The 19442-nt window shown below is 33.7% G+C and overlaps 1 protein-coding gene across 1 annotated transcript in view; it reads right to left on the reverse strand.

Moving 5' to 3' along the window:
- Scp2 (Sarcoplasmic calcium-binding protein 2) overlaps nucleotides 1-10752 on the reverse strand; it is a 100060-nt gene extending 89308 nt beyond the window's left edge. The window contains exon 1 of the mRNA XM_076905757.1: nucleotides 10716-10752. The gene's annotated coding sequence lies outside the window, so the exon portion shown is untranslated. The remainder of the gene's footprint in view (nucleotides 1-10715) is intronic.
- Between the last annotated feature and the right edge of the window lie 8690 nt (nucleotides 10753-19442).

Consider the following 19442-nt stretch of genomic DNA (forward strand, 5'->3'; position numbering starts at 1 on the left):
TCTCCAAGAGTAAATACGGATCCCTAATCACATTACTAACGAACTAACCAACTAATTCGCGCAGGTCTTTGATTTACTGCTGAATTCGTAATCAAATTTGCATTTACCTACATATATGCATATAAACGCAATGTAATTGTTTGAGTTGTAACTGTTTCAATTTTTATTTAATCTTCAACTTTCGAGCAATTTAAAGATCGATCAAGAGGAAGGTACTTTCAAAGATAATATTTTTGCAAATATATTCAGAAATATTCATAGCACTAGAAGCAATAATAAGAAATTATGAAAGAAAAACACGAAGATAGTCTCGTAAAACTATTAGCATATTAGAAAAGGACAAAAATGATTTAAAACATACGTAATACTACGTCTAAAAAAACTTATAAATTAATGTGACATGCGTCTGTACATCAAAACTCGAAACACAAATTTGGTATTCTCGATTTCCGTTTCGTTTTATCTTCTGGAACCACTCTTTTAATTTCAGTCCACTTGTAACTCTATGTAACATGTGTCGCAAATATTTATAGAATAATAATTGACCTTAATGTTCAAACTTCAAATATAAATATAGAGAAGAAATTAAACGTGCAAACAAATCAATTTTCATCATGGTTTCCAAATTAGACCACTCATAGCTGTACACCTCTCATAAATTAACAATTCCCACCTCAGAACTTAACAAACCATTAACAAATACTATTTTCCACCAAAGAATGTCTTCTTCAAAACATTTACCTCCTGCTTTTACAATTTCAATAATAACTCCCTCTGTTCGACAAAAGAGACGCATAAAATAGTGAAAACGCATTCTGCCTCAATTTTTTTTCGAACACAATAGTGTCGCGCTAATTGGCCGCGGATCACGAATGAATCTGACCGGTTAACAAGAGAGGATCCATACCGGAAATTCTGCCTCGACAAATGGATAGAGAGATAAGGCGGGACAGAAATAACCAATATTTCACTTAAGATGTTTGTTTGTGTTAGATAGGAAACGCGAGAGGTTCGCGCTACAAAGCAACGTACAACGAATAGTGGTTAATGGGGATAGCGACGTGACGGTCAGTTAACAAGACGCTGGTTAGCAGAATTCCGTCCAGTAGCGAGACGCTGCTGCCGTACCCAACAATTAGTGCAATTGCTGGGGACGTTCAATTAATTAAAATGTATTTCTTCGCGGAAGATGAGTAAGCTAGTCGCCGTAAAAAATGAGGACATTTCTCAACAAACGATAAAGGAACAATTTCCACAAAGGGTTTCTTTAAAGCAGTTATCTTCCTTTAATCGAACAAAGTTGCCTCCAAAAGTGTAAAATATGTTGTTTGTAATATTGCTGCGCGAAGTTTAATAAGTCTAAAATCAAATTTTCATTATTTCTTTCAGAATTTTAACTAATTTTTAGTTTCTTTAAAGCGGTTATCTTTCTTTAATCGAACAAAGTTGCCTCCAAAAGTGTAAAATATGTCGTTTGTAATATTGCTGCGCAAAGTTTAATAAATGTAAAATCAAATTTTCATCATTTCTTTCAGAATTCTATCTAATTTTTATAGAATTAAAAAATTGTTGTTTGGAGAATATTGAAAATGATATTTTCGTTAAATGGTTCATGGAAAACTTCAATTTTCGGCTGGACAGTGAAAGGGTTGAGGCACAAACGCGTATCAGTGAATTGTGGCAATTTTGAGCGCGCATTTTCAAAATTTCTCTCAGAATTCTATCTAATTTTTATGGAATTAAGATATTGTCGTTTGGAGAATATTGAAAATGATATTTTCGCTGGATGGTTCATGGAAAACTTCAATTTTCGGGTGGACAGTGAAAGGGTTGAGGCACAAACGCGTATCAGTGAATTGTGGCAATTTTGAGCGCGCATTTTCAAAATTTCTCTCAGAATTCTATCTAATTTTTATGGAATTAAAAAATTGTCGTTTGGAGAATATTGGAAATGATATTTTCGCTGGATGATTCATGGAAAACTTCAATCTTCGGCTGGACAGTGAAAGGGTTGAGGCACAAACGCGTATCAGTGAATTGTGGCAATTTTGAGCGCGCGACGTCCTATCGACTCAAGTCTGAATGGTCAGGGAGAAACGGAGCGGCCAGATATTGCCGCCACACGCTCGCCCCTCCGCCCACACTTAAATCCTTTGGATGCCATCGTCTCTAGTTAATTGAACGGCACTGTGTGTATCATTTAGCTAAACCAGATACAACGGAACAATTGCTGGACCGTTTGTATACGAGAACAAGCGGTTACAGATTTTCCACGGTCCCCGCAGCGAAGCTCGATACGCGGGGGATTTAACGGACTTTAAGTGGTGGGATTGAAGGCACATCTGTGTAAACGTCATTTACTTTAGCAAATTAATAATTAAATATGACAGAAAATTGAATAGAATAAAATTGAAAATATTAAATCAACTTTTGCTCAGTATTTTGTTATAACAACGTCAGCATAAAAATATTAATATACAATACATAAATAGCGAATGGTCAGTATAAATGAGAAACAGTAAGTATGGAATTAATTAATGGTTAGTATCATACAGTCAATAAAATTAATAAACGGACTTATAAAACAGAGAAAACGCAGTGTTAATTCTATTCCACTGTAGATTCACCGTAAATAGAAAAATAAGTACGTTTTTGACTAATTGGTATTAGTTTATCTGCCACTGGAAGCTTCATATATTTCCAAAGAATACTGACCTCTCATATTTATATACTGACATTTAATATTTAGATGCTGGCGCAAAGGATTAAAATACTGACCAATAAAATAGAAGCTATTAAATAGCTTTAATACACGACTGCATTCTGGAGTAACACAGTGTGCATGGCGAATTACAAGATAAATAGAATTAAGTTCTGGAATGTCAGATTAAAATAGAACGAACGTATTTTGAATATTTTTATATTTTAACATAATTAACGGTTAAATATGCGAGCTTTATTTTGTATAATTAAAAAGCTCAGTTTTACTGGAAAAATAGAATTCATGGTAACAGTTTGGTGTACAGGTAAAACGTTAAATCGAAGTAATTTTAATTTTCCTTCGATATTCTACCATTTCAATTAATTTTATTTTAGTAATATCTTTTTAATCTCATTTGTTTGATCGATTTTTTAAATTCCACGAAAAATCGAGCCGCCCCTGTATCGTTTGCTTTAGCAATTTTTTTATACACGAAGCGCAATCCAAAAGTGATTAACGCATCCGCTGTTAATAGAATTGAAATCGCGACGTAACACGCAACTGCTACAGGATTCTACGGTCGCACTCGATTTTCGAACGTGTTTGCGCAAAGTGATTGCTTCGTTTCGCTGACGATTATTTCGATGTCCCGCGCATTCGTGTACATCAAACGAGCTGTATCCATGTCGATGGTAAAATTTCCAGAAATTCAAATAGCATTGCTAATGTATACAAATTTATCTTTTACGGAATTATATGCAATATTTACAAAGTCGTTTTAATTACATTTTATTTTATTATTATTGTATATTTTAAAAATGATTTGCACTGTATTCTATTTTATTTTATTATATTTATGTTGCAAGAAACTTGTTTGAAAAAAGGCTTTAGATAAATTATATTTTATGCATGGACACTATTATCCTTGGTATCATATAATGCAGCGTGCAAGAAATGAGAAAACGTGTTTGAATAATGAACTAAGAGATTTGGATAAACCAGTTCGTTTAATATAGATTTCATCCGTAATGAAGCAGTTTATCTCACGAGAAAAGAAATATGTTCTTTAAGTTACGTGTAAAAATCCATTTATTTCTAGAGGTAACTGCATTTGCAAAAAAATATTAATTGTCAAGATGACCTATTATAACCGCACGCAATTAATATCGCTTGCTTGAAATTTTCTTCTTGCTTCAAAACTCAAAATGTGTCATACATCGATTTATGTATTTTAATTATATTACATTTGAAAATCTATAAATTAAATGAAGAGTGCAATTGTTACATTCGAGTTGCGTGAATGTAATTATCGTATATGTTGCATTTCAATAGTTGTCAGAATTTTAATATTTCTAAATAGTTACGTTTACAAATTAAAGTTATACAATTACTTAAAATTGTATAATTGAATTTACCATTTTATTTCGAATTCTTTATGCGCGTTCTCTTCTTTCTGAATAATAACGACAGCGAAATTAGGAATTGCAGATTTTATCTTGTACAGGTGACAAAAATTAGAGCAAAGTGAAATAATCCATTACTATTTCTCCGTGACGTTAATACGCGATATCTTCTGGGCATTACAGAAGTTTCGCCGTTTGCCTTTCCAAATTGGGAATTCCCCCTTGCAATTCGCATTTAAATAAACTCTCACGAAATTTCTTCTACAATCAACATTTTATTTTCCTGAAGGGAGGATAATTCGAAAAGTTTGAAGCATTCTCGAAAGCTATCATGATAGTACCAATCTTGCGGCAAATATCGAAAAGCTCATTGCTGGAACAGAAATCCTTCGACATCGACTTAGCTTTCTTTTCAAAGATAACGAATTCGACGTTTAAAATGTGTGTATTTAATAAAGCAGTGTTATCAGAATTTTAGCTGCGAATAAATCGGATTTTCTCCACTATTATGTACCACCATCTATTTTAATTGCACGATTGTAATGAAAGACGTCTTCTTCCATTTTTCAAGAGCCGTACAAAAGGATAGAAAATAAAAACGTGGATGTATAACACTGACTTATATAATTCTAAACCACAACGTGCAACATTCCTTTGAACACTTTTTATTTTTAAATGCATTGTACTTGAAAACACATTTGTCTGTGATTCAATTTGCGAAAAATTGAACAGAAATACATCCTGTTTTCTTGTCACGCGTCTTTGGTTTGGTAAAATATTAGAAGAGCATTAGAATTATTTTTTTCTGATAAAAAGATATGCAAAGTGCGCAAGAGCAAAAAATAAAACTTTCTCATACTAATTAAAATGCAAAGCATTAAAACCCGATACATAAGGGACAATCAAACGCCAAAGCTTTCTCTACCGTGCAGAGCCCAAGAAGATGGCGATGAATCCCAGAAGACCGCGCGGGAAACTTTCCAAAGTTCTCCCAGCGTCGGCTTGAAAAAGTACGCATCCTTTAACTTCTCGCTCGAGCAGATTTCTCAGCCGCGGATAAAGAAAAAAAGAAAGAAAGACGCCTCCGTTGTACTTCCGCTGAAGCTGATTTCCAACGTCCGAAGTTTCCGCGACGCCATCGTTGGACGTTGGCGCGTAACAGCGGCATATTTCGTTTCTTGGGCCCGCGGGGGTCGTCGAATTTCGCCCCTTTTTTCTTCTCCTTTTTTATCCACGCACCGAATGCATCCGCGCGGGGTTAAATTGTTACTTCGCAGCGGAAGCTGGGGAATATGGCGCGCGCTCAATGCGCGGCGCTGCTGGTTGGAAAACAAAGAACGCGGCGCGTGACGTACGACCATCGACCATTTATATCTTCGCGATATTGTGCATCGTGGCGGCGCGAATAAAAAAACAGGGCCTGCGAGAGGGTTGGAGGGGAGTTAAACGAGATTAAATTGATAAGCCGCATAAGAGACAGCGTCGAAGTGGCGTTTCCTTATCGAGCTTTTTCGTACCTCAAAGGAAGATTATCGCCCAGCTGACCGGCTGTGTTACTTTTCTGTTCGAGGTTAAGTGCGCGGAAGGTTAAGTGTTTGATCGAGACGCGATTCGACGACAAAATAATTGGAGTTTCCTGGGGAAAGACTTAGACTCCTTGGCTGGTTGTTTTTAGATCGGGAAACTTCAGTTTTTTAAAATGGCTTTCGCGTGCGGGTATTATGTATCAGGGATGGATATGGCGAGTATGAAAGCTTATGTGCACGTTAAATAAAGTGACCAGGCGTGTCAAATCACATTTGGGTTTCTTGTCCCGCAAAAGTCTCACACTTTGTTTGATTTGCTCGAATTTGTTGTCTATTGCTTAACTGAGATTGTGCTAAGAATTAATTTGGAAAATATCCAATTTTGATTTAAAAAGAGATGCTTTGCAAGTGATTGGAAAATATTGGATATACCAATATTGTAAATATTGATATATATATTTAAGGAAGTATCAATGTCGACTACATTTTTGTATACAGCAGCCATTGCACTATTAAACTTAAATTTGCTATTATTAAACTTTGCATCTTAGAAATAAAAATTTAGGATGAACGCGTATTTCGATGATAAAGCCTGTCAATAATGAGTTAATCTAAATTGCGATACGATTTATGAAAACCAGTGATAGGTTATGGATTAAATATTTATTGACCTATTCACTTCTCGTTTTACTTTCTTAGACCATTTCTGTAGAATACTTATATAATGGAATCAAATTTATAATCATTAAGAGACACGATATACGCTTGCGACCTAAGTGCTTCTTAGTCTAAGAATTTATGGTCATTCTCTCCTCCATACTTCATGATTATCATATCTAACCTTCAATTTTACGACCTCTTACTAGACTAATAATCAAAATTTGAACTAATCCTTTTTGCACAGCGATCGTCTATAGCTTGATTAAAATTAACGATATAATACTTCCGCCATTTTCATTAAATGTCGTAGGAAAGTGTATCCTTTCGTTACGTAAATTTGTGCGCTGTTTAAAATACCTACGCGATCACCCACGCAAACGGAATGACCAGTATTTTCAGTTATAGATTTTTCTTTCTTTTTTAAGAAAAAACCGATACTATTTCATTTATGACAGCTTTTATAATTAATTAAGTTTCTGAAATCTGCTACGTCCACCATTTGTAATTATATTGAGTGGTGCGCGCCATTTTATCATTTCAGTGTAATCAAGTATTTATTATATAATTCAGAATTTTATTTTGCAATTTGGAATTTTATTTATGTTAAATACAATTTTCTTCTTGTTTTATATACATTACACAGTGCGTGAGATTGTTGAAATAATATTATATAATAATTGCTGTTAGATAAATATTTTAATGATATAATTGACAAACCTTCTATTATTTAAACAATAATACGTAGTAAAGAAATATATTTTCTTGTATTTTAATTATCTATAAATTCTATTAATATATAGTAACACAAGTATAATTGAGAACATTAAAGAAAAATTCTATTTTTATTTTAAGTGGATGTCACATCGTTCCATTAAAAAATTTGTAAAAAGCACGAGGAGCATAAAATAATTTTTAATAACAGGCGAAGGAATTATAACCTTATAGAATTTAATGGCGGCACTCTCTCCACATCTCTCAGCCTCAATTTCTGTTATTAAATATCGTAGAAAACTGCGTCCTTTTAATTCACCGCCACAACGTAACGAAATAATAGACGCCTCACAATGGAATACCACTGTTCGATATTTATTGTCAATCGTGTTATAATAACGGCGATTGCAAAAATGCGTTTCATTATACTCTGTCCATTAACATCAGCTCATACGAGACACGATTACATCATTAAACACAACAGCGTTAAACACAGCGTTAAGCAGAATCGCGCGCATATTGGAAAATGAAAATAAACGAGAAAGAAAAATTGTTTAAAAATCATTTCGAAGTTCGAATCATTGAAACAGTTTCTCAAAATGTCAGATATCTTAAAAATTTTTATATTACTACTTGTAACACTGTGAACGACAAATTTTAGTAAGAATTTTTTAAAACTTTCTAAAGGATACTAAAAAAATCTTACTCATTTTACGATACGTAAAATAGCTAGCATTTTAAGTATATTTTATATTGGCATATAAATTACATTCAACATCACCAATTTGCATAATCATACAGAAGCTTCCCAAAATTATTATGCTTCTCTTGTATCGGTTCTCAATATTTCACGTGCAAGCATCACTGTGCGCTACTCGCTGAAGAATATTATAAATTTACATATAATAAACACGTCAATTACACAAACAATATATCGAAGCGCGTAATGAAGCAAAATGAGGTTCACGTGTGCGCCATGAATCATTAACCGCTAAATTACAATGGATGGTCTTCAGAGGCTCGAGTCAGTGAATTTCGAAATAAATATCGAACGCTTTCAACGTATTCGTTTAAGCTTCAAATGTCATCGAATTAAACCTGCGAGAAATATAACTGCGTAATTGAAAACGAATTGAACGATGGAGGACGGAAGAAAATTCGATAAAAGTAGCCGAGTGTCTCGTCGTATCTGGGAACTAAATAACACTCTCAGCCTGGCGATTATAGCCCATCCATTTAACGATATAATCGACTGTACGATCGCAGGAAAGCGAAGAAATGAAATCTGACGATCGAGAGATCAACGCTTCGTTTACTATCGTATCTATAAATCGAACGTGGCTCTCGTTGGCTGGGAAAAAAGAATCATCGGAAACGATCGCTGCATCCACAAGATAGAACTCCGCCATCGCGATGTATGCGAAATTCTCGAACGCAGTGTCGCCCTAAGGCAACTCTCGAACTCGAGTGCTCGTTACAATTAGGACTTCGAAATAACAATTTGGTGTCTTTATACACGGTGACCAGAAAAAGTATCGATAATATTTTCACAGCACTGTGCTTCTTAATTCTCGCACTAAGGCACTGGTAAACATTAAGAAATTTATGTAAGCTGGATAATTAATTAATAAGACAAATCGTGCGCTACTGCTTCTGGAGAATCGTTTTATGGAGAATTAATTCTTTACGTTAATAAACTTTGTAAAACTCTATGAGAAAGGTAGAATACACGTTCAAAGAAACGTAGAATACATTTATTAAAATGTTCAGTTAATGTTAAGTTAATTGCTACATTTGCAGTTAGTACATATATTTTAAATAATTATACAGACTTTTTTGTGATCAGATTTTTAACACAAAAAAAGGAGAAAGAATTGTAAAACTCTATAAGGAAGATTCAATTTTCTTTACTTCTCTTTTTGTTTTTTTTTGTTAATGTTAAAAATCTAAGAGTTATCTCACAGAATAGACTGTATAATTGTTTAAAATATACGTATTGTATAATTGTTAAAATATAAATACTGGCTGCAAATGTAGAATTAACTTAGCAATAAATTAAAAGCTTTAGGTAGAACGTTTTAGCTGAAGAGGATAATAATAATTTTCTTAATCCTGTACTTTGATCACTAATTGATATTTTGTGATGATAAACGTTAATGTGAAGGATATCTTCAAGATAATTTAGGATTATCAGTCTTTCCTATTCATTTTTTTCAAACATCTGCTACTTGTATAATAATATAAAATATTATATAAATTGCAAACAACTGATGGCTATGCATGGGGTTATATAATTTCTATTTAACTCATATATTTATGTGCTAATTTAACGAACACATATTTACACCTTAATATAATTATGAACTCTGATGATAAATACCATTTTCATTCCCTTGTAACACGAGATTAAATCAATAATTAATTTGCAATTAATTAGTTTAACGAGTCATTGGTCGCCACTTAATTCATTATTTAGTAAGAATTGTATTTCGTGAAACATCACCTATCGGAGGATATTCTTTCATTATTTATCCGTCGAGAGCGTTGAATAAATGAAAATATTCCCTCTTCTCGTGCTTTTAAAGCCATAAATACGTTCGTTTGCGTCGTAGTTTTTTGGTTTTATCGATCATAGAAGGGAATATAACAAGCAGAAAATATGTTTCATGTTCTGAAAAATGATATCGTTTTCCTCCTACGATAGTTTCGATACTTTTTATTTATGCAGATATCTAAAAACCTGAATAAAATGGCAATTTAAACCAGTACGTTATAAAAATATTAACAATTACTACATGTCGTTGATTTAAATAAACTATAAAATTATGTTTAAACAAGAAATATTTTATACATCAAATTTGGAAAAATTTAATAGCAAAAGCAATATTACACAGGAAACACGACTTCTTTAGTTGATATGACATACAACAGCAATTAACCAATTACACGTTTTAAACTTATTTGAATGTGCTTTTACTTTGTAAGAATCTTAAATCTTCTTGTCAAGAAAATACTTCCAAAACTTTGTCATTTCGTTTGCTTTAAAACTTACGTAATTACTTTAATTATAAATAATAACATGTTTTAAATTCACAATAAGAACTCCTGTTTACGTTTAATAAAAAATAGAATTTCCTTAGACTTAAAAGTGCAACTCTCCATACTTTAGAGACTTTTCAGTAATCCACTTTTGCAACTACCTCAGCACTTTCAAAAATCAGATCAGTAACAAATCACACCAATTTCCACGAACTAAAACAAAAAAAATACAAAATCTAGCTTCCATTTTCCAACAACAAACGTTTCACTGTCCCAAACCCGCAACTGCCTCAACAACTCCAACACTTTCCATTCCACCCTTAAAAACGACAAAAAAAAAAAAATCAAAACGCAGCATCGCTAATCAAGCAATAAATCAAATTAACTCCATTACAACTGGAAAGCACACCTGAAAACCGCCCTCAGAATACTCCCGCAGCTTAATCGCTGGAACGCAGCACCCAAATGCTTTCCATTCCATTTCACTCTCAGTCGCTCGAGACGCATCATAATCACCATTCGCGTATCAAAGAATCGAGTCTCGACCAGCTCACTCGCGCAGAGGAACCCGCGAAAGCGCGATATCCACGCACGAACATTTAAACGAGCAGGATCAATCGTCCCGTGTGCGTGAAAGAAAGAAAGAAAAACAAAAGAACCGCTGTGTCCACCTACCTGGTCGAGCTGAGCTGGGTCCGGTCGAAGCGGAAACCGCGAACGGAAACAGAGGATGTAGCGTAACCAGTGGACGTCGACGAGGCGGTGGTGGCCGCTGGGACTCGTTTGTCTCGCGGTCGTGCGGATGGTAACGAGCGGTGAAATCAGGCGGGCTTGGATCAACCGTGAACCAACAACGAACGTGGCGGACTGCTGGTACGCGCGACGCGAATGACGGACAGATGAAGCACAAAGTGCGCGCAGTCAGCCCTCGCTTCTCCTTTTTATACCCTCGAACTTGCACCTGTGCTTGCGCAGATCGGCCTCTTAAGCTTCGTCCACTCGGTGTACCCCTGCTCGGCACGACGCGAGCCACCACGTGTTCGAGCCGCGTATCGATGCCTGGTTCATAATTCAAACAGGACCTTTCACGCCTCCGAGCGGTTCCGCCGATTCCCGCCCGCGGAGATTTAAGGCCGGCCGACCTGTCCGCTCGCTGCGAGCAAAAATCGAAACGCCATTTTTCCTGCGGACTGTGCCTTGCGCCAGGGTTATTTATACTTTTACGGGCATATTCGCGCGTGCAAAATTTTAATTTTTCCCCTTGAAATCGTAATGCCGACTGTTTAATAATTTTAGAATTGAAATTGGGAAAGGGAGAAAATTTTTAAATCGTAACGCTAACTGTTTAATAATTTTAGAATTGAAATTGAGAAAGGGAGAAAATTTATAAATCGTAATGCTAACTGTTTAATAATTTTGGAATTGAAATTGAGAAAGGGAAAAAATGAGAGAGGGAGACAATTTTTAAATCCTAACGCTAACTGTTTAATAATTTTAGAATTGAAATTGAGAAAGGGAGACAATTTTTAAATCGTAACGCTAACTGTTTAATAATTTTAGAATTGAAATTGAGAAAGGGAGACAATTTTTAAATCGCAACGCTAACTGTTTAATAATTTTAGAATTGAAATTGAGAAAGGGAAAATATAAGAAAGGGAGAAAATTTTTAAATCGTAACGCTAACTGTTTAATAATTTTGGAATTGAAATTGAGAAAGAGAAAAAATGAGAGAGGGAGACAATTTTTAAATCGTAACGCTAACTGTTTAATGATTTTAGAATTGAAATTGAGAAAGGGAGAAAATTTTTAAATCGTAACGCTAACTGTTTAATAATTTTAGAATTGAAATTGAGAAAGGGAAATAATTTTTTAATCGTAATGCTAACTGTTCGAGTACTCTGGCGCGTTTAATAATTTTAGAATTGAAATTATTTCGAGCTGGGAGGAAATTTAAAATCGTAATGCTAACTGTTCGAGTACGCGCGCGTTTAATAATTTTAGAATTGAAATTATTTCGAGCTGGGAGGAAATTTAAAATCGTAATGCTAACTGTTCGAGTACGCGCGCGTTTAATAATTTTAGAATTGAAATTATTTCGAGCTGGGAGGAAATTTAAAATCGTAATGCTAACTGTTCGAGTACGCGAGCGTTTAATAATTTTAGAATTGAAATTATTTCGAGCTGGGGGAAATTTTAATTCGCTTCAGGAATACTCAGAGCGGATGTTTTAAGGATTAAAGATGAGTAAAGTTGTATGTTTGTACTGGTAATATTTTAGTCGATTTGATAGTCGCTGCTTGCTGAATAATTCAATGTTGTCAGTGATGTGTTAGAATTCTTTTGATTATTTGAAGGATATCGTTAACACATTCGAGACGAGGCGTTTCCTTGAAAAGCATTTTTCTTCGTTTTTGTTAATTACTTTTTAGTAAAAAAATTGATCGCGATATACAATTTCTTGCTGTGTTTTTGATAATGATACATTGATAACATATCGTTATGTATTTTATTCCCACAATTACTCTTTTACTAATGACTGATAATTCAAGAATGGGTTAATATTTGATAAATAAAATAGCAGATATATAAAATTTAGTCAGTTTTAACAATTTTACCAATTTTAAAACACAATTCATAGTGTCAGTGTTTTCGAAAAACTTAATACTATATCTATGTATATTACCTTGATATTAAATAGGAAAAAGAAATATTATAAATGCAGAAAAGTATCTTTTACAAAGATTATTTACGAAAAATCATTAAAGTTTGTGAAATTATAGAATAATTATTTTTTTATTATTCCATATAAACGCAAGATAAAAATAGGTATATTTTATTCATATTAAACAGTTTATGATAGACACACTCAACGTGTGCATAAAGCTACGGTTTCAATGCGAGACAATTTTTAAAAATATACACTTTTAGATAATGAGAATGAGATAATCAAAGTAGATTTTCGTGTTAAATTGTTTGTATCAGGGACGTCCAATATCTGCTGAGATAAAACAGCGCGTCTTTCTTCAGCTAAACTTTAAAAAAGTTCGTCGCGCGAATTTAAAAGGAAATAGTTCCACGAAAGAGGCAGATAAAATTTTCGTTAAATCGAAGGACATGCAAAGAATTAATTGCAGTAGGAAAATTACGTTTAGGTACAATTGCCAAGTTGGACTTTACAGAAACTGTAACAGCATAGAAAAAATATTTTACTTTAAACGTGTATTTAAGAAAAAATGATTATAATTGTAAAAGTTCAATTTTCTTAATTCATTCTAAAATGAGTAAATAATCAGATTTCCGATAAAACAGAAAGAGAATTGCAGTTAATTAAATGATTACACCGAATCTACATAATTTAACGAATTGGATCTTCAATTTTCAAATCGATTAAGAATTTCGATTCTAATTCACAGGCGAAATTGCCGTTTAACTATTTAATTAGCGGATGATTTGAATTTCCATGCTATAATGACGTTTTTGCATGCAGTCTGCTAATTTACAATGTAATTAGATGGTAATAGAATTCTGTGGTTTTCATCTACAAGTGTTAACCATTTATTGAATTCGCATTTCCCAGCGGAGCTACGAAACACTTAAGGAGAAAAAGAGAAGACATTAATTAATTAATATTTCGAAGCTTTAATCGCAGACTACGCTCGGTAATTTGTGGTCAGGTTTACGAATAATTAGAGTTTTGTCGTCCCGTTTTTCTCGTTCGTCCCTTCGCGTTGACCTCGCGCGGACCAGGATGGGCAATTAGCCAAGGACCCAGTTTTGGGGTGGCGTTGGAAACACGCACCTGTATAATTTGTAGTCTATTGTTTAATGGCGCCTCCTTGCACCCGATTATATCGTACACTGTGCAGCGATATTTCGAATAGGCGCGCGCAGGGCGTACACACGTTTTTCCGACGCTAAAATTCTGAACACCAAATAATACATGCCTCTTTGAACTCAGTATTGCATATTAAAATGTTGCATCGACACAAATTGTTGGACACTGGTGTCAGAATGGTTTCTGGCACATTTCTATGCATACTTTTCCATATTCGCCTGTTGTCAATCTGTCTACATTTGCGTTACTGTCATAGATACACCTAAACTGTTGAGACAATCTGTACTGCTTGGTCGAGTGAAAGTGACATCGCTAACTCGCACATTTTCAATGAGAAACTAAAAAATGTCAGAAATCTTGTTTTTTACTACTTTACAGCCTAGCATTGTTCTGTTTAAGAGGAAGCTGCGTATTAGCTTAACAATAGCCTCTTGCGACGTAGTCACGGTCATCATAACACGATACGATATCAAATAGCACGGAAAATAACTAGCTAGAGCCAATGTTATGAAAAGAACTGTTAAATCTTTACATTGAAAAATGGTAAAATAAGTATACTCCTTCATACTTAACGTCTTCCTCTTTAATTAGCCAAGGACCCAGGTTTGGAGTGGCGTTGGAAACACGCACCTGAATAATTTGTAGTCTATTGTTTAATGGCGCCTCCTTGCACCCGATTATATCGTACACTGTGCAGCGATATTTCGAATAGGCACGCGCAGGGCGTACACACGTTTTTCTGACGCTAAAATTCTGAACACCAAATAATACATGCCTCTTTGAACAGGGTAATGCGATTTAAAATTTCAAGGAAGGCACGGAAGGCACGTGGATGCGTGCGCGAGCGTCTATCTCGTGCTCAAAGTGTACTATCGCGGAAATTATTCTTCCATCCATTCAGAATTCGCGTTTCTCCAAGCAAATATTAATGAACCGCCTCTTCCACCAAGGTTTCTGAAATCGTAGCCTCCCTCCGGTTTCTTACGAGCTTCCAATGATTTCCTGAAACTTATCTCTTTATAAGAATATGTTTATCTCTAATGAATCTTTTTTATAGGATTGTACAAGTTATTTTGAAAATTGTTTCAAACACAATTGTTTTAAGGATCACGTAATTCGAATGTAAATTCTTTTATTTTAGATAAATCAAATCTGTCAGAACGTACGTCTGCGAAACTATTTATTTTCGAATTGTATTTCCACACGATGCATGCAAAATTGAAATCCGTTTTATGACAGAAATTATAACTGTTTGCACGTTAATTTAAATTATTATACAGAACAATAAATGATTAAATTATAACCATTGGATTACGTGAATTTGCAGTTATATTCGTAATTGTTCAGTTAAATTTGACAATTAATTACTTATACGAGTCGTACAATTAAATTTTCAATAATTGTCTCGTACAATTAAATAAAAATATATGGTCTGTCATTCGTCGTCTTTCATATTTAATCTCAATAACTGCGCACCGCAATTTTACCTGAAACGCATCACGACGAAACTAAAACTTTCAAATTAAACGAGAATCGTACGTTTTATTTCGATTTATACTACTTACGTGGAATGCAAACGTCACAGTTTAAAAATATAGACGCGACGCGTGTACATTTATGATTGAATCTGGTTCGCGATTAAAATATATTCAAAGATTCGTTAGAAAGTGGTAAACGAGTCGAAACAACGCCATATTGGTAAGTCTCGAAGTAGAAGTTCCGTTGCGAACGCTTGCTTAAGATCGATTCGTGCGGCTGAGAATCCTGTATCGAGAACAGTGGAACCAGATGGAGGATCAATCAGTTACACATTGCTGTGATTGATACGCTTGGCAGACGTACAATGGAGCGTCAATTAAACAAACTAATCGATGTCATAATGACGCCCTTCGAATGACCAACATTTTTTCGAAAGACTCGCGGCAAACTTGTAATCGCACGCGTTTGAAATTCAAAATTCGATCTAACTATTTTACTTTCTTTCTACTTGCATAAATTAATGATATGATTGTTAATGGAAAATTGTAAGAATTGCTGGCACGTATATCGATGACACTGAAAATCTCTGTCGACGACAGTTCGAACTTATTAAACTAACTTAAGCGATTTAAATCATCCATTTTTTTGTTTTCAGAAAATGATGCTTCGTTATTTGCAATTCGAATTGGAAATTAGCTTCTTTCGTTGAGAACGAATGTCGCATAGAACTCCATCGTTGCATCCTGGTCTAAAACTGAGAAAACGTAATTAAAACTCATTGCATCATTTTCTGTTTCTTATTCACCATGCACGAAGAGTGTTTAAAAGTTTTCTTGGGTCCATAAGAAGAATCTAGTGTCACACTATTTTTTTTTACTAAAATAGAAAGTTACATTTATATAAAACATTTCATTTCAGAGTAATGAAACATTGCCAGATGTCGCAGAATGTAATTTTAAAGGAAATAAGACAAAAACTCGTGATTTACTAAACCTAATAGAGTCTACAAAGAGGCCATTTTTACAGCTGCGTGGTATCGCCAAATTGGTAACCTATATTATCGACATTTTTGTATGTCACTCAGCACTGCATATTAAAATGTTGCTTCGACACAAATTGTTGGACATTGGTGTCAGAATGGTTTCTGGCACATTTCTATGCATACTTTTCCATATTCGCCTGTTGTCAATCTGTCTACATTTGCGTTACTGTCATAGATACACCTAAATTGTTGAGACAATCTGTACTGCTTGGTCGAGTGAAAGTGACATCGCTAACTCGCGCATTTTCAATGAGAAACTAAAAAATGTCGGAAATCTTGCTTTTTACTACTTTATAGCCTAGCATTGTCCTGTTTAAGAGGAAGCTGCGTATTAGCTTAACAATAGCCTCTTGCGACGTAGTCACGGTCATCATAACACGATATGATATCAATAGCACGGAAAATAACTAGCTAGAGCCAATGTTATGAAAAGAACTGTTAAATCTTTACATTGAAAAATGGTAAAATAATTATACTCATCCATACTTAACTTCTTCCCTTTCTTTGACTTTCTTTGTACGTAACCTCAATTTGTAGTATAACTTTGCTCAAGATTTAAACAATTTTTTAATGTTTGAATTAACACATTGTTAATGAAATTTTCTGAAATTTTACTAAGTATTTGACATGTGAGTTCAATGAGAAATATTGGCAGATATTACAGCAGTCGTTTTGCTTGCAGAATTGCATACTCAAGTGTACACGTATGTTCGAATTGGATTTCCTTGAAAACTATACGTTGGATGAAAAAGTTTGGTTGAGAATTTTTTTATTTTTATACAGAGAGCCATTTTTTTCTGTCTACGCTATCAGTTTGATTGCATTCTATGTGTAGAATAATAACACAAATACTTTTGTAAACAAATACGGATTTTCGTTTGTTTACAGAATTATTTATATAATTAATACATATCATAATGATATGTGTTTTGTTACTGTTGCCACGCAAAATGTACAACTTATTATGTTCTCTGGTAAAGGGATATACTATTCTCCTGCAAACGATTTCATCTCAAAATCATTGCTGTTATTAAATTACGCAACGCCGTTCCAGACGTCGTTCAACGTGGCGAAATTAAAGCCAGAAACCCTGATTAATAGAATCTGACATTATATACGCGAAGCAGCCGATCGTAATTTATTGCACGTACATAATGCGGGTTAAATTCATGAAATTCGCAATGCTGCATTTTTGCATTAGCGTCTAGCTGATGCTCCAAACGTGTTACGTACTTCATTCAATTGTGAGACAAATTTTGCGATTTATATATTATTACAATCTCATCAAACTCGAAATTTTAATACTACACACTTTTATATAAATAAAAACCATTATTGATATTATAATTTTCCAAATAGTGGCTCTAATAAGATATTTATTATCCAACTGATAAATTTACTTAAAAAATGAAAGATGTAAATTGTACATTAAGTTTTTATTATTATATTATTAATTTTTTCATATTTTGTTTCACACTTTACTAATCAATGTGAAACGAATAACTTCCTTGGAAATTTGCAAATCTGTAATCACAATTGATAAAAGAAGATAACAATTTTTGTAATTAAATATGAATAAATATAAGATAATTCTATTTCATTGAATTCTATTTTCTTATTCCAGTTACAACATCAAAGATATGCAACAGAAAATGTATGCTGCGCATCGACACAATTAGCATAGGATTAACACTGGACAATAGCAGAGGATTATGGTAAGGAACTAAATAAAGTAGCGTCATTTTTCAAATAGTCGTCCAGCAGTGTCTGGAACGTATATTTTAGAACTTATGGGTCAGCTTCCTTCAACAAAGAGGTTTTACGCAACGTTTCACAAAATAGCCGCAGTAATGTTTTTATAGGCATTACGTAAGCAGGAAATTTATTAGGCTTTGCGATTGAATGGAAAATTAAATTTCAAGACTAGTGCTACTTCATTTAATTATAATTAATATAAAACACTCTTGGGATCGATGAATACTTTCAGGCTTCATACTTTAGTGTTTTCGAAACTTCGTTGCTAAAAATGTGTTTTATGCACAGTATTGCTATTATTTTCAAAAAAATATGCATCACGATATGCAATTAATAAATATTATACCTTTTTCTAATTCAAATAATTCTAAAATGTTATAACACTACAGGTACTAAATAAAATAAGAAATCTCAAGAAATTTTTCATATCTCAGAAAGTGACTCATTCTTTGAAATTTGTAAGACTTAATTCACACGCGAATTTCTGAACAGTTATTTAGTTTTGCAATTAATAAATATTATATCTTCTTCGAATTCAAATGACTCTAAAATGTTATAACACTACAAGTACTAAATAAAATAAGAGGTCCTAAGAAATTTTTTATATCTCAGAAAGTGACTCATTTTTTTAAATTTTGAGGATTTGATTCACTCGCGAATTTCTCAACAGTTATTTAGTTTAGCAATTAATAAATATTATATTTTCTTCTAATTTAAATAATTCTAAAATGTTATAACACTACGAGTGCTAAATAAAATAAGAAATCCCAAGAAATTTTCGATACCTCAGAAAGTGACTCATTGTTTGAAATTTTCAGGATTTAATTCACGCGCGAATTTCTGAACAGTTATTTAGTTTTGCAATTAATAAATATTATATCTCCTTCTAATTCAAATGATTCTAAAATGTTATAACACTACAAGTACTAAATAAAATAAGAAATTCCAAGAAATATTCCATATCTCAGAAAGTGACTCATTCTTTGAAATTTTCAGGATTTTAATTCGCACGCGAATTTCTGAACAGTTATTTAGTTAATTATGCAAATGCTTGACATGCCAACTCGGATTCTACGACGTACGCCTGTACGACACCGGCGGAAAGCGATGCTTTCATTTACTGGCTTCCGTCAATCAAACCAGAACTTACCAACCAGCCACCTTCGATCGCGGATTTCATGGGTTTCGGTTCACGTCGGTTAACTTGATTTATAAGAGGTATAAATTGCTATCCTTGCCGGGCCAGCGTGTGCAATGCCAAGATCTATTATATTAATTAGGGTTTCTCGAT

This window comes from Xylocopa sonorina, chromosome 12 (assembly GCF_050948175.1).
Source record: "Xylocopa sonorina isolate GNS202 chromosome 12, iyXylSono1_principal, whole genome shotgun sequence".
Lineage (NCBI taxonomy): Eukaryota > Metazoa > Arthropoda > Insecta > Hymenoptera > Apidae > Xylocopa > Xylocopa sonorina.